The following is an 11,528-nucleotide window of genomic DNA, read 5'->3' as shown; positions in this document are numbered from 1 at the left end:
TGCAGTGAGTGGGGGCTACTCTTTGTTGTGGTGCACGGGTTCCTCCTTGCCATGGCTTCTCTTGTGAAGCACAGGCTCTAGGTGCGTGGGCTTCAGTAGTTGCAGCACATGGGCTCACTAGTTGTGGCTCACGGGCTCTAAAGCACAGGCTCAACTGTTGTGGCGCTCAGGCTTAGTTGCTCCGCTGCATGTGGGATCTTCCTGGAGCAGGGATCGAACCCGTGTCCCCAGCATTGACAGGCGGATTCTCAACCACTGAGCCACCTAGGAAGCCCAAAAGGCACATATGACTTTTAAACAAAATTTACACAAAACTGAGCTGTGTGTATCATTTATTCATATCCTTACATAAAAATTTGTTATACGGGCAACAGAAAAGAATAAAAGATCTCCCTAAGAAAATCAATAAAATACTAAAATTATTAGGATAATGCTTAGCAACAAAAATAGCTTGAGAAAATGAAATTGAAATTAGACAATGCGCAAGGCTTTAAAATGTTCCTATTTACAGGTCGGTGTGAGCACATGGGAAGAAGGTGTGTGGTCAGCCCGCTAGGGCTTCCCTGTGAAGATGGACTTGGAGACACTGAGAGGCTCTGGTTCACTCCACCATGGCCCAGGGTCTCCGGTCCTGGTGATCTCTGGTCTGCTTGCTTTTTCATCCCCCCACTCCCAACTGTTATTTCACAAGTTCCCTGACAAGGGAGATTTCAGTTCAAACACTGAAAATTTAGTTTTTCCACAGGAATATATGTGACTCTATGACAGTTGCAAAGTCATGGCTTCAAAAGGCTTTGGTCACAGTGTTTTTATTTTATTTATTTATTTATTTTTTGTGTATGTTCCAATAAAACTTTATTTATTGACCCTGAAATCTGAATTTATAACATTTCCATGTGTTACAGAATATTATTCTCCTATTGTTTTTTAACCATTAAAATATAAAAAGTAAATCAAATATATAAAAAAATTAAAAAGTAAAATTCTTAGCTCATGTACCATACAAAAACAAGTGGTGACCCACAGGCTGTAGTTTGCTAACCTCTATTCTATTTCATTTTTGGTCACAGTGTTTTTAAATTGAAACAGTGTTTTCCTGAGAAAATGAAGTAAACATTTCCCAAAAATATTTGTAGTTTACTTCTCTTCTTCTGTTCGTTCATTCAGCAAACTGTATAGTTTGCACTGAGCACTTCAAACCCAAAGAGGAAAAAAACCTTGAGGATTCCAGTTTCACTTTCCAATCCTCCAAAATTCTGAAGCTTCCTGCTACCATCTTCAGCATGTTCAGTTATGGAATCTTTATAGGACTGATAACTTACACAGACAAAGCAAAACAGGAGACTCCTTTACCTGTATTTCTTTTTGGCGGCTCAAATATCATTGGTTTCTGAGTGAGAATATTGTAAGTGTGCAGAAAACAGTGAATTTTTTAAAAATAAGAATTAAACAATTTCTAAATACCCAGAAGCAATCTGGCATTAATTTTCAGGCTTTATAATATACAACATCCTTAAATGAATTGAAAATGTTACATTAAAGGGCCCTTGGATGTTGGTGATTTGATATTTGATTCTCTGCTTTTGTGGCATTTACAAAATCAACTTAGGGATTATAGTAAAAATAGTTATGCTGAGTATTTTAGAAAAATGTAACTTCTCTTTAGTATCCAGGAATTGGTAAAGCCAGGAACTTCTCTTATATTACCTCATTAAAAACAAATTCATTCTTATAAGAAGATAATAAACTACCTAAAATATCCTTTGCAATATTCAGCAAAAGTGACAATACAGAATAATTTTGATGCACGGGGTCCCATTCTCTGTACTTTAGCTCTGCCAGCCTGAAACAAAGCGACCATTTCCTGTAAGAGAATGTTACACACATGGGACAGCATGGAGGCCGTTCTGCTGAGGAGCGTGGGAGTGGGCTCAGTGATGGGCCCTGCGATGTTAACCACAGCTGTAATGGGTAGCTTGCATTTATTTTATTTTATTTATTTATTTATTTTAAAAAAGATTTATTTATTTACTTATTTTTTTATTCTTTCTTTAATACGTGTTTATTGAAGTATAATTGCTTTACAACGTTGTGCTAGTTTCTGCTGTACAACAAAGTGAATCAGCTATGTGTATAGATATATCCCTATATCTCCTCCCTCTTGAGCCTCCCTCCCACCCTCCCCATCCCACCCCTCTAGGTTGTCACGAGAGATGGAGCTTATCTCGCTGTGTATGCAGCAGCTTCCCTCTAGCTATGTATTTTACCTTTGGTAGCGTATATATGTCAATGCTACTCTCTCACTACATTCCAGCTTCCCCTTCCCCCTCTGTGTCCTCTAGTCTGTTCTCTACATCTGCATCTTTATTCCTCTCTGTCATTCTGTTCATCTGTACCTTTTTTCTAGATTCCATATATATTCATTAGCATATGGTATTTGTTTTTCTCTTTCTGACTTACTTCACTCTGTATGACAGACTCTAAACCCATCCACGTCTCTACAAATGACCCATTTTGTTCCTTTTTATGGCTAAGTAATATTCCATTGTATATATGTACCACATCTTTATCCATTCACGTGTAAATGGACATTTAGGTTGTTTCCATGTCCTGGCTATTGTAAATAGTCATACAATGAATATTGTGGTACATGTGTCTTTTTAAATTATTTCTCAGGGTATATGCCCAGTAGTGGGATTTCTGGGTCATATGGTAGTTCTATTTTTAGTTTTTTTTTTTTTTTTTTTTTTTTTTTTTTATAACTTTTATTGAGATACAGTTAACAGACAATAAACAGCATATATTTAGAGCGTACAATTTGGTATCCCAGTCTCCCAATTCATTTCCCCCCAACCCTCCCTGCTTCCCCCACTGGGTGCCATATGTTTGTTCTCCACATCTGTGTCTCTATTTATGGCTTGCATTTCCTCTTTCATAGTTGTTAGCATTTGCCTTATGTATTGAGGTGCTCCTATACTGGGTGCATATATATTTATAATTGTTATCTCCTCTGCTTGCATTGATCCCTCCATCTTTATGTAGTGTCCTTTCTTGTCTCTTGTAACATTTTTTATTTTAAAGTCTATTTTTTCTGATATGAGTATTGCTGCTCCAGCTTTCTTTTGATTTTCATTTGCATGGAATATCTTTTTCCATCCCCTCACTTTCAGTCTGTATGTGTCCCTAGGTCTGAAGTGGGTTTCTTGTGGACAGCATATATAAAGCTCCTGTTTTTGTATCCACTCAGCCAGTATCTGTCTTTTGGTTGGTTCATTTAGTGCATTTACACTCAAGGTAATTATCAATATGTATGTTTTTATTACCATTTTCTTAATTGTTTTGTTTCTGTTTCTATAGGGCCTTTTCTTCTCTTGTGTTTCCTGCTTAGAGAAGTTCCTTTAGCATTTGTTGTAGGGCTGGTTTGGTGGTGCTGCATTCTCTTGGCTGTTGCTTGTCGGTAAAGCTTTTGATTTCTCCATCGAATCTGAATGAGTTCCTTGCTGGGTAGAGTATTCTTGGTTGTAGGTTCTTCCCGTTCATCACTTTAAATATATCATGCCACTCCCTTCTGGCTTGCAGAGTTTCTGCTGAGAGATCAGCTGTTAACCTTATCAGAGTTCCCTTGTATGTTATTTGTCGTTTTCCCCTTGCTGTTTTAATAACTTTTCTCTGTCTTTAATTTTGGTCAATTTGACTACTCTATGTCTTGGTGTGTTTCTCCTTGGGTTTATCCTGCCTGGGCTTCTCTGTGCTTCCTGGACTTGGGTAGCTATTTCCTTTCCCATGTTAGGGAAGTTTTCAACTATAATCTCTTCCAATATTTTCTCGGGTCCTTTCTCTCTCTCTTCTCCTTCTGGGACCCCTGTAATATGAATGTTGGTGCGTTCAACATTGTCCCTGAGGTCTCTTAGGCTGTCTTCAGTTCTTTTCATTCTTTTTTCTTTATTCTTTTCCACATCAGTGATTATCACCATTCTGTCTTCCAGCTCACTTATTTGCCCTTCTGCCTCAGTTAATCTGCTATTGTCTCCTTCTGGTGTATTTTTCATTTCAGTTATTGTGTTGCATATCTCTGTTTGTTTGCTCTTTAATTCTTCTAGGTCTTTGGTAAACTTTTCGATCTTTGCATTCAGTCTTTCTTCAAAGTCCTGGATCATCTTCACCATCATTATTCTGAATTCTTTTTCTGGAAGGGTGCCTATCTCCTCTTCATTTAGTTGTTTTTCTGGGGTTTTATCCTGTCCCTTCATCTCGTACAAAGTCCTCTGCTTTTTCATTTTCTCTATCTTTCTGTGGCTGTGGTTTTCAGTTCCACAAGACAAAACACTGCTGATACTGCTTGATACTGCTGTCTGCCCTCTTGTAGAGGAAGCTATCTAGCCTATTTTTAGTTTTTTAAAGAACTTCCATACTGTTATCCATAGTGGCTGTATCAATTTACATTCCCATCAACAGTGCAGGAGGGTTCCCTTTTCTTCACACCCTCTCCAGCACTTATTGTTTCTAGACTTTTTGATGATGGCCATTCTGATTGGTGTGAGGTGATACCTCATTGTGGTTTTGATTTGCATTTCTCTAATGATTCGTGATGTTGAGCATCTTTTCATGTGCCTCTTGGCCATCTGTATGTCTTCTTTAGAGAAATGTCTATTTAGGTCTTCCACCCATTTTTGGAATGGGTTGTTTGTTTTTTTGATATCGAGCTGCATGAACTGTTTGTATATTCTGGAGATTAATCCTTTGTCAATTGCTTCATTTGCAAATATTTTCTCCCATTCTGAGGGTTGTCTTTTCATCTTGTTTATGGTTTCCTTTGCTCTGCAAAAGCTTTTAAGTTTCATTAGATTCCATTTGTTTATTTTTGTTTTTATTTCCATTACTCTAGGGGGAGGGTCAAAAAGGATGTTGCTGTCATTTATGGTCGTAGAGTGTTCTGCCTATGTTTTCCTCTAAAAATTTTATAGTGTCTGGCCTCACATTTAGGTCTTTAATCCATTTTGAGTTTATTTTGTGTATGGTGTTAGGGAGTGTTCTGATTTCATTCTTTTACATGTAGCTATCCAGTTTTCCCAGCACCATGTATTGAAGAGGCTCTTTTCTCCATTGTATATTCTTGCCTACTTTGTCAAAGATAAGGTGACCATATGTGCATGTTTTTTTTTGTTTTTGTTTTTGTTTGTTTGTTTTTTGTGCATGGGTTTATCTCTGGGTTTTCTGTCCTGTTCCATTGATCTGTATTTCTCTTTTGGGCCAAGTATCATACTGTCTTGATTACTGTACCTTTGTAGTACAGTCTGAAGTCAGGGAGCCTGATTCTTCCAGTTCCATTTTTCTTTCTCAAGATTGCTTTGGCTATTTGGGGTCTTTTGTGTTTCCATATAAATTGCATATTTTTTTTTCTAGTTCTGTGAAAAATGCCATTGGTAATTTGATAGGGATTGGATTGAATCTGTAGATTGCTTTGGGTGGTATACTCATTTTCACAATATTGATTCTTCCAATCCAAGAACATGGTATATCTCTCCATCTGTTTGTATTGTCTTTTATTTCTTTCATCAGTGTCTTATAGTTTTCTGAGTACAGGTCTTTTACCTCCTTAGTTAGGTTTATCCTTAGGCACTTTATTCTTTTTGTTGCAATGGTAAATGGGAGTGTTTCCTTAATTTCTCTTTCCGATTTTTCCTTGTTAGTGTATAGGAATGCAAGAGATTTCTGTGCATTAATTTTGTATCCTGCTACTTTATCAAATTCTTTGATTAGGTCTAGTAGTTTTCTAGTGGCATCTTTAGGATTTTCTATATATAGTATCATGTCATCCACCAACAGTGACAGTTTTACTTCTTCTTTTCCAATTTATATTCCTTTTATTTCTTTTTCTTCTCTGATTGTTGTGGCTAGGACTTCCAAAACTATGTTGAATAATAGTGGTGACAATGGGCACCCTTGTCTTGTTCCTGATCTCAGAGGAAATACTTTCAGATTTTCACCACTGAGAATGATGTTGGCTGTGGGTTTGTCATATATATGGCCTTTATTATGTTTTTTTTAAAGAATTTTATTGAGATATAATTGACATACAATAAACTGAATATATTTAAAGTGTACAATTTGATTTGTTTTTCTTATTAGTAATGTATATATGGCAATCCCAATCTCCCAATTCATCCTATGGCCTTTATTATGATGAGGTAGTTTATCTCTATGCTCATATTCTGGAGAGTTTTTATCATAAGTGGGTGTTGAATTTTTTTGAAAGCTTTTTCTGCCCCTATTGAGATGATCATGTGGTTTTTATCCTTTAATTTGTTAATATGGTGTATCACATTGATTGATTTGTGAATATTGAAGACATTTACATTCCCTGCATTCCTGGGACAAAATCCACTTGATCATTTATATGATCCTTTTAATGTGCTGTTGGATTCTGTTTGCTAGTAATTTGTTGAGGATTTTTGTATCTATGTTCATCAGAGATATTGGCCTGTAATTTTCTTTTTTTGTAACATCTTTGTCTGGTTTTGGTATCAGGATGATTGTGGCCTTATAGAATGAGTTTGGGAGTGTTCCTCCCTCTGGTATATTTTGGAAGAGTTTGAGGCGGATAGGTGTTAGCTCTTCTCTAAATGCTTGGTAGAATTTGCCTGTGAAGCCATCTGGTCCTGGGATTTTGTTTGTTGGAAGATTTTTAATCAGTTTCAATTTTAGTACCCGTGATTTGTCTGTTCACATTTTCTATTTCTTCCTGGTTCAGTCTTGGAAGGTTGTGCTTTTCTAAGAATTTGTCCATTTCTTCCAGGTTGTCCATTTTATTGGCATATATTTGTTAGTAGTAGTCTCTCATGATCCCTTGTATTTCTGCGGTATCAGTTGTTACTTCTTATTTTTCATTTTTAATTCTGTTGACTTGAGTCTTCTCCCTTTTTTTCCTGATAAGTCTGGCTAATGGTTTATCAAATTTTGTGTATCTTCTCAAAGAACAAACTTTTAGTTTTATTGATCTTTGCTATTTTTTCCATCATTTCTTTTTCATTTATTTCTTATCTGATCTTTATGATTTCTTTCTTTCCTTCTGCTAGCTTTGGGGTTTTTTTGTTCTTTCTCTAGTTGTTTTAGGTGTAAGGTTAGGTTGTTTATTTGAGTTTTTTCTTGTTTCTTGAGGTGGGATTTTATTGCTATAAACTTCCCTCTTAGAACTGCTTTTGCTTCATCCCATAGGTTTTGGATCAGTGTGTTTTCATTGTTATTTGTCTCTAGTTATTTTTTGATTTCCTCTTTGATTTCTTCAGTGATCTTTTGGTTTTTTAGTAGTGTGTTGTTTAGCCTACATGTGTTTGTATTTTTACAATTTTTTCCCTGTAATTGATATTTATTCTCAAAGTGTTGTGGTTGGAAAGATGCTTGATACCATTTCAATTTTCTTAAATTTACTGAGGCTTGATTTGTGACCCAAGATGTGACCTATCCTGGAGAACATTCCATGTGCACTTGAGAAGAAGCTATATTCTGTTGTTTTTGGATGGAGTCTCCTATAGATATCAATTAAGTCCGTCTGGTTTAATGTTTCATTTAAAGCTTGAGTTTCTTTGTTTATTTGCTGTTTGGATGATCTGTCCATTGGTGTAAGTGGAGTGTTAAATTCCCCTACTATTACTGTATTACTGCTGATTTCTCCTTTTATGGCTGTTAGCATTTGCCTTATGTATTGGTGTGCTCCTATGTTGAGTGCATACATATTTACAATTGTTATATTTCTTCTTGGATTGATCCTTTGATCATTATGTAGTTTCATTCCTTGACTGTTGTAATGGTCTTTATTTTAAAGCCTATTTTGTCTGATATGAGTATTTCTACTCCAGCTTTCTTTCTTTTTTCAAAAATATTTATTTACGTATTTAATTTTTGGCTGCATTGGGTCTTTGTTGCTGTGCGTGGGCTTCTCATTGCAGTGGCTTCTCTTGTTGTGGAGCACAGGCTCTAGGCATGTGGGCTTCAGTAGTTGTGGCATGCGGGCTCAGTGGTTGTGGCTCGTGGGCTCTAGAGCGCAGGCTCAGTAGTTGTGGTGCACTGGCTTACTTGCTCCATGGCATGTGGGATCGTCCCAGACCTGGGCTCAAACCCATGTCCCCTGCATTGGCAGGCGGATTCTTAACCACTGCGCCACCAGGGATGTCCCTACTCCAGCTTTCTTTTGATTTCTTTTTGCATGTAATATTTTTTTCCATTCCTTCACTTTCAGTTTGTATGTGTCCCTAGGTCTGAAGTGGGTCTCCTGTAGACAGCATATATATGGGTCTTGATTTTGTATCCATTCAGCCAATCTGTGTCTTTTGGTTGGAGCATTTAATCCATTCACATTTAAGGTAATTATTGATATGTATGTTCCTATTACCATTTTCTTAATTGTTTTGGGTTTGTTTTTGTACATCATATTCTTCTCTTGTGTTTCCTGCTTAGAGAAGTTCCTTTAGCATTTGTTGTAGGGCTGGTTTTGTGGTGCTGAATTCTCTTAACTTTTGCTTGTCTGTAAAGCTTTTGATTTCTCCATAGACTCTGAATGAGATCTTTCTGGGTAGAGTAATCTTGGTTGTAGGTTTTTCCCTTACATCATTTTAAGTATGTTGTGCCACTCCCTTCTGGCCTGCAGAGTTTCTGCTGAAAAATCAGCTGTTAACCTTATGGGGATCCCTTTGTATGTTTTTTGTTGCTTTTCCCTTGCTGCTTTTAATATTTTTGTTTGTGTTTAACTTTTGATAGTTTGATTAATACACATCTTGGCATGTTTCTCCTTGGGTTTATCCTATTTGGGACTCTATGTGCTTCCTGGACTTGATTTACTCTTTCCTTTCCCATGTTATGGATGTTTTTGACTATAATCTCTTCAAATATTTTCTCAGACCCTTTCTTTTTTTCCTCTTCGCAAATGTTGGTGCATGTAATGTTGCAGAGGTCTCTGACACTGGCTTCTATTCTTTTGATTCTTTTTTTCTTTGTTCTGCTCTGGGGGAGTTATTTCTGTCATTCTATCTTCCAGCTCACTTACCCGTTCTTCTGCATCAGTTATTCTGCTGTTGATTCCTTCCAGAGTATTTTTAATTTCAGTTACAGTGTTGTTCATCACTGTTTGTTTGCTCTTTCATTCTTCTAGGTCCTTGTTAAATGTTTCTTGTATTTTCTCCATTCTATTTCTCAGATTTTTGAATCATCCTTACTATCAGAACTCTGAATTCTTTTTTAGGTAGACTGCCTATCTCCTCTTCATTTGTTTGCTCTTGTGGGCTTTTACCTTGTTCCTTAATCTTTTGCATATTTCTCTGTCTTCTTATTTTGTTTCACTTACTGTGTTTGGCATCTCCTGTCTTTAGGCTACAGGATCGTAGTTCCTCTTACTTCTGTTGTCTGTTCCCAGTGGGTGAGGTTGGTCCAGTGGCTTGTGTAGGCTTCCTGGTGGGGGCTACTGGTGACTGTGTTCTGGTGGGTAGGGCTGGATCTTGTCTCTTTGAAGGGCAGGGCCATGTCCAGTGGTGTGTTTTGGGGCATCTGTGAGCTTAGTATGACTTTAGACAGCCTGTCTGCTGATGGGTGGGTTGTGTTCCTGTCTTGCTAGTTTTTTGGCATGAGACATCCAGGAATGGAGCTTGCTGGCCCTTGGGTCGAGCCAGGTCTTAATGTTGGGATGGAGACCTCTGGGATAGCTCTCACCGATTAATACTCCATGAGGCCAGGAGTTCTCTGGTGGCCCAACATCCTGGACTTTGCTCTCCCACTTTGAAGGCTCAGGCCCATCTCCTGGATGGAGCACCAAGACCCCACAAGCCACCCACCATGGAAGAAATGAAGGATCAGGAAAAAAATACAAAAAGCAAAGAACAAAAAATGAAGAGACGAAACCCTAAGACAAATGGTAAAAGCAAAACTAAACAGTTAAAATCACACAAAGAAATGTACACCTACACACTCACAAAAAGAGAAAAAAAAAGTGAAAACAAAGCAGAAGAGAGCAAAGAAACCAATAAACAAACACCAAAATGAAAGCAAACACTAAAAACTAAAAACGAAACTAAAACATAAAACCAAAACCAAATCAAATTCAGAAAGCAAACTAAAAAGAAAGGCAATGAAAGCATAAAACAAACACAAAAACAATCATAAAAAATAAATAACTGTAAAGACAAGAGAAGGATGAAAACAAAAGGAAAAAATACAAATCAACAATGTAGTAATGTAAAAATAGAAAAATATAGAATATAGTTTAAAGTAAAATGAAAACAAAGCAAAACAAAGGAAAAAATAAAATACAACAAAAAAAATACAACAAAGAAGTACAGTAGAAATAGTAAAAAATAATAAGTAAAATAAAAAACATAATAAAAACATAAAAACAAAAAGTACATAAAAATTAAAATTAAAAGAATAATAGAAAAAGAACAACAGAACAAAACAAAAAAAAACCCAAACATACAAAGAAACAAAAAGCAAAAGGGTAATATTTTCCTGTGGCCTTGACTCTCAGTGTCTTTGCCCCCACAGTGAGCCACAGCTAAACCCTGCCTACCCAGAAAGTCCTTTGATACTTCTAGGTAGGTCTCTGGACCTGCTGTGGACACTGTGGGGGGCCAGTTCAGACTCTGATCTGGCCTTATTCCCACATGTACTTGCCCTCAAAGTCCACAATTGCCTCCAAAGTTTGCAGCCTCCATTGCTCGAACTCTTGTTTTCTATTCAGATATTCCACAGATACAAGGTTTACCAAGCTGATTGTGGGGATTTAACCCACTGCTCCTGTGGCTGCTCTTAGATATTTCCTTTTTTCTTCTTTGGTCACATAGTCCCTGGGGTTCAGCTTTGGATTTGGCCCCGCCTCTGTGTGTGGGCTGCCCTCAGGTGTCTGTTCCCCTCCCAGGCAAGCGGGGTGAAAACAGGGGCTGATTAGGGCTCACATGTGCACTCAGGCCTAGCGGGGGCAGGATATGGAAGTCACAATTGAAATGTGGAGGGCGCCTGCAGCAGCAGAGTCTGGCATAAAGTTGCACGAGCCTGAGGCGCACTGAGTGTTTTCCCAGGGAAGTTGGCCCCAGATCAAGGGACCCTTGGCAGTGGGGGGCTGCATAGGCTGCCAGGAGGGTGTGGACCATGACCTGCCTTGCACACAGGACCCTTGGGGGCAGCAGCAGCAGTCTCTAGGTTCCAATATAACACAGCTCGCACTCACGCTCGTGAGGGTGTTGCCCTGCAGTCTGTGAGTGCACTGAGCAGAAAGCTCCTACCATGGGCCACCTCTCGAGCACCCCAAAGCAAAGGTCTCCTGCATCTCCGTCAGGCCCAGGGTTTTTCCCAGATTCTGTCCCGGCTAGCTGTGGTGCACTAGCCTTGCTAAGCTGTCCTCACACAGCCAACACCAGTCCTCTCCCTGGTGTCTGACCTCCGAAGCCCAAGCCTCAGCACCCAGCCCAAACCTGCCCCAGTGGGCAAGAAGACAAGTGTCTCAGGCTGGAAAGTGCTGGTTGGCACTGATTTTCCATGTGGGAATC

Source organism: Hippopotamus amphibius, chromosome 11 (assembly GCF_030028045.1).
Source record: "Hippopotamus amphibius kiboko isolate mHipAmp2 chromosome 11, mHipAmp2.hap2, whole genome shotgun sequence".
Classification (NCBI taxonomy): Eukaryota; Metazoa; Chordata; class Mammalia; order Artiodactyla; family Hippopotamidae; genus Hippopotamus; species Hippopotamus amphibius.
This window is presented reverse-complemented; position numbering follows the sequence as displayed.